Source organism: Panicum hallii, chromosome 4 (assembly GCF_002211085.1).
Source record: "Panicum hallii strain FIL2 chromosome 4, PHallii_v3.1, whole genome shotgun sequence".
Classification (NCBI taxonomy): Eukaryota; Viridiplantae; Streptophyta; class Magnoliopsida; order Poales; family Poaceae; genus Panicum; species Panicum hallii.
This window is the reverse complement of record NC_038045.1, coordinates 36,351,429-36,357,219: the sequence shown is the minus strand read 5'-3', so window position 1 is coordinate 36,357,219 and position 5,791 is coordinate 36,351,429.

The window sequence follows — 5,791 nt, the reverse complement described above, 5'->3', positions numbered from 1 at the left end:
ACCATAAAAGTATCCTACAATACGTTAATGGATGATAAATATTATGAATTGGCTGTATACCGTCAAAGAAAGTAACATTAAAAAAATACAAATACTCACATAACATATCATGTGCCAGTCTCTCACTGACGCAACATCCTATTCAGCCTCGTTCAAGTTCAGTTAGGCAAGTCGTAATGACGCTTCTTCTTTTGAACAAATGATTCTTCACCGGTTGCCACAATTGGAATTTTCCTATTCCAATCTTCTCTTGCAACTATCTCGAAAGAGATAGTTAATTTCGTACTGAGGATTGCACCTAAGTAGGCGTACCACCTATGTCCAAAAATTTCTACAAATTTCCTACAAAATTTCCACAAATTTTCTACAAAATTTATACAAATGTCCTAAAATTTCTACAACTTTGCTACATAATTTCTAAAAATTTCCTACAAATTTTTGAAACTTTCTACAACACTATTAAAAAATTTCTACAAAATTCCTACAAACTAAAACCTACAATTTTGTGGTCGTGAGGAAACAAGTGGTTACCCAGTCGGGGGTTGTGACAGAGGAGACGATGATGGAGGGTTGGGTTGGAGCCGGCGGCCCGGGTCCAGAGTCAGGATCAGAGGCGGTCCGGGTCGGATGTGGTGGCAGTCGGTATTGGAGGTGGAGGCGGCGTCGGCCGGGGACGGCGGTGGTCCGAGTTGGTGGTGGTGGCGATCGGGGTCGGAGCTGTCGGTGTTTTACCGTCAAGCCTAGCTAGGGATACCAAGGTAGTAGGATTGTAGACAGGGTGTCACCGAGATTAGGAACTCGAAGGTGCAAGCAACATAAGGTTTAGATAGGTTCGGGCCACGTGTTGTGTAATACTCTAGATCCTGTGTGGTGGTTTGTATTACCTTAGAATGATTATTGATGTATTGTCTTTGAAGGGGTCCTGCCCGCCCTTATATACTGTGGGGGATAGGGTTACAGGTATTCTAGTCTGGTATGAGTTTAGAATTCCTATTCTTGTCGTACCGAGTAGCTCCTTCTATATCGACTAGTTCTACTCGAGTCTAAGTATATCACAACAGGTATAAGGTATGGGACATGCTCCATCCCTTATTCCAGAACTATATATGCCATATGCGCAGTCCCGTAGTCCCGGGTCTGACAAGCTCTCGAGCTTTTCATAGTCGAGCACTGCAGGCTTCCCGTACTTCTGAAGTCATCTTCGAGTTCTTTAAAACTCCATCTTGAATATATCTTCCGAGTACCTTTTGGCTGCTTGGCTACAAGGCGCTCATGCACCGAGTAGTTTAAATCTTTTATATAGGGTGCGATGAAAATCTCACTCCATATGGTCAAATTAGTCTTAATCTTTCTTATCTTCCAAATAATTTTGAAAACAAATCGCTGATGACACATGTCCTGCAGCTCTCGAGTCTTGAATCCAAATCCAAAAAGTTGGAAAAAGGATCCAAAAGATCGTGACATGCATTTTGTAGAATATTTTTAAGAAATAATTTGATGGTTAAAATATGTAGATTGGCTAGAAATTCGAAAAAAAAATTCGGGATGAAATCCTTAAAAAAATAGTTAAACAAATAACTTTTCCAAACAAACCCTAAATTACCGCTCAAGATAAATCTTATCCTGAGTAGTGTTGCAGCGTCCAGCCCCTGAGCTTATGAGCCAGGTGAGTCGTAAGGGCAACGTCGAGTAGTTATTGGCGCCCAACGCCCAAGCTTGGGAGCTAGTGGAGCCATTGGAGATATGCTGAGCGTCCTGGAGAGTCATCACCGAAACTTGACCTGAAACAGGAGATATTCATATTATGTAGTATAATGTGAAGATACAAAATTTATTCGGTGTAAAAATAAACATGCTGTGCTGAGATCTTGTTTAGGCCATCTAAATCTCCTAGGTAGTCCGTCTGTTACGTTCAATCATCTTGTCCCGTTCTATCCTTTGCTTATAGTGTGTATGAGATCTTTGTCCCGTGTACGCACAGAGTCCCTTAGGCATGACTAACGATCCGATGTTTCAAGGATTAAGCATTTGCTGCCAAGAAGATTACTGACTGTTAAGAGAAGACAACAAATGCAAGAATAAATAGTCATCGTTGCGACAAAAAGAATGCTAGTTGGTATAAAGTAGTCGGCGAGAATGCGAGTTGCGTGTAAAGTAGTCCCGCGAGAGCTCGTGCTGCAGCGCAAAGTAGTCGGTTGTGATGTAGCCTTCGAGGTTAATTCCTGTATATGGGTGTACCCAAACCAGTGGTTAGCACAGAACCAATCTTATCGTTAACAGCTTGGAGAAAGTGAAAGTATACCTAGAGGGGGGGTGAATAGGCGTTCGTCGCTTAAAACCTGCACACAGAAAACTCAGCCCGAGGCTGCCTAGCGGACTGTCCGCTGGGCACTTCCAACGTCTGCTGGGAGGTCTCGGGAATGGAGTGCAATCTTTCGAAGAATAAAACTTGTATACCAAAATCCACTTGAATAGAAAGATTCTAAAACAAGTTAGGAACACTAAATGCGGAAGCAATCTAGCTCAAAGTAAGTACACAAGTAGATCGGGCAAGAATACTAAACAAAGATAGGAATAACAAAAATACTAGAATGAAATAAGATAACCAAGCACAAGAGACACAAGATTTTCACCCGAGGTTCGAATCCACTCAAGGATTCTACGTCCCCGTTGAGGAGTCCACAAAGGACCGGGTTCCTCTCAACCCTTTCCTCTCTCAAGCAACCACAAAGGTCAAACTTGAGCTTTTCACTAGCAACAAGGGTAATACAACCTTCTCAATCCAACCACACCACGAGTTGGTTGTTCTTGAGCACCTCTAACCGTCTAGGAGCCAAGCTCCAAGAGTAATAGATGTGGAAAGCGATGGAGAGAACCAAGAGATGCCCAAGAGAGGTGAATCTCTTGGGGAGAACACGAATCTTACTTGGATCTTACTCAAACCCAACCCTAGACCAAAGATTTGGAGTGGGGAAGCTAGGGTTTCACTTTGGGGAGCTTTGGAGTGCTTAGAATGTGCTTGAGACTCGGTTTCACGGGTTAGGCAAGAGTGTTTTGCGTTTGGGGGTCGTGGGGTATTTATTTGGTCTCACTGTAAACTAGCCGTTAGGCAGTTTCTAGTGATCTGGCAGACTGTCCGCCAGGCCTGGCGGACTGTCCGCCAGGAGCTCTCAGACTCAGGCGGTTTTAGCATCCTGGCGGACTGTCCGCCAGGCCAGATTTGCATAAGTTTACACTCCGGATTTGATTTATTGGTGATCTTCCACACACTTTCCACATTCCCCTTGATAGTACGGTATACCTAAACTCAAGAAAACATAAAACAAATAAATTTCTCCACTTGCAACTTTTTTCTTGATCCGGTACCATTCTCCAAATTTGAATAGTCGTCAAGATTCACTCCTTTTCTTTTCTGCTTTTTGGTTTCTTTGACCCCTGCTCATTATACTCAATTGAAACATTAGATACTCATTTAGGTTGTTATTAATCACCAAAATAGGTCATTAGGCCTAGATGCACTTTCAATCTCCCCCTTTTTGGTGATTGATGACAACCCAAATGAACCAATAAAAACAATGAATTCAATAGAGCTTGAGGAAACATATATGTGATGAGCTCCCCCTAAATCCATGCATCCACAAGATATTCATGAATTCCATTTCATAATGAGCATACCAAATAAAGTTATAGCACCATGATGATATATAACCAAGATTAGATAAACAAGGATAAGCAATAAGTTCACAATCATAGCATAGCATCATCCATAAATAAGTTATTACAAACCAACTTAGTTCAAATACGAGATAAGCAATAAGCACATAGTCTCACATACATCCAAATATCCAAATAAGTTTTTGACGGCACTCAAGCTCACACCGACTCTAAGAACACATGCTAGGATACAATCTTTTCTCCCCCTTTGGCATCAAGCACCAAAAAGAGAAAAGACAAATGGAAGCTAGGAGCAGCAATCACTCATCATCATCATTATCATCACCTACATCATAATGCTCCCATTCAGCTGGAAAGTTCCTAGGAGGAGAAGGTGGAAATACGGGCCAATCCGTCTCCTCAATGCCAAGGTGGTGCTCAATCCTATTGATGCTCTGCTGATTTGCCCGAGCATGAGCAGGAACTACATCGTTGGTGTTGCGGCATACCTTGAAGAGAGCTTTCAAGCCAAAAATAAAGGCATTGCCTTTCTTGCGAGGACGAGTCCTAGAAGAGGAAGGCATCGCCAAAGTGGAGGGCATATCCATAGTGGGCTGGGGTGGAGAATGAGCTGATGGAGGAGACTCGCCTTCTGGTGGAAACTCTTGCTCCTTGGGAGGCTGTGGACAATATGGTGCATGAATAGAGTCATATCCAAACTCCATTCTCGTCATGGCATTTATCATTATTTGGATATATGGAGCATAGATAACGGGATTACTGCCATGATGGAGTATGTATCTCAACTCCGTCCAGAAAAAGTGAAAGACACTAAAGGGCGGGTGATCGAAGTCCATAGCTAAAAGAAGCAACTTGACCGTACCATGAATCTTGGTGCGATCACCCCTCTTGGGAGTCAACGTCTCCCGGAATATCTTGTTCATGATCTCCATATATGGACGTAGTCCATGAGTCGTTGCTAAATCCGGATCCTCATCCCGATAGAGAGTCATAAGAGCTTCATCCATTGGATTGATTTCATCATGAATCTCCATCTCATCTAGAGTGTTATCAAGCTTGAGGATAGTGGCAAATTGCTTGTATGAAACCCAGAAAGCACGCCCTTGAACATTGAAGTGAATAAAGGAATTCTTGCCCTCACCTTCAAACCAAGCAGTGGAGCAAAATTGAGCAACTAGCTCATTGTTCCAATTTTGATTGAGGGCCAAGAATTCATAGAGGCGTTTCTTCTCACATTCTCTTATGACCAAGTCAAAGGTTGGATTATTTTTCTCACCTATTTCAACCCAATTGATGTACTTGGAGACGGTGATAGCATTCTTCTTCTCAATAAAGACGGATATGTACCAATCGGCTTGAAATTTGCTCCAAAATCTCCTATCCGTGATGTACTTCTCATAATCATAAGGATTTTCCCTTTTTTCTTTGAATACTTCACCTCCTTGCTTTGTGGTGTAATCAATTCTCTTCACTCCAACCTCACCGAAGTTGATCCTGGTATACTCCGGACTGTGCATAATGTACTTTCGGTAGGGTTGAAGTGGGGGATAGTCATCAAAAAGAGGAACCGATTCTTGAGGTCCAGCTTCATGTGGAGGAGCAGCCCTTTGACCTCTATGGCTCGATGCCTCATGGCAAGAACCACCCATTTGGCTAGCACGACTAAGCGGAATTTTGCGAGTTGGCTTCTTGGGGCGCTTGGGTGGAGGAACGACTTCCACTTCTTCAATTTCATCCGAATTTGAGTCGGAAGCGGGATCATGCATGAATTTGGTCCGCCTCTCATGCACCATCTGGACATGTATAGGAAGTATAGTGCTTTGATTAGAAGAAATGAAAGAATGAATGTTAACAACCACGGGAGTAGGCAGGAAAAAACAGAACAGACCCTTCCTGGCGGACTATCCGCCAGGAGGGTTCGGTTTTGAACCTTCCCGCGAAATCACGCGATGTTAAGCACTAGTTTGTTGAGGCTCAAACTTTGTAGGTATGTTCTAGATGATAATGGAAGGATAGAAACAAATTTTGAACAACTTGGGACGAATAGATTTGGAGATCGGGTTGAATCAAAATTTTAGGCATGAAATGAGCATGAACAAGTGAACTTGAAACCTAG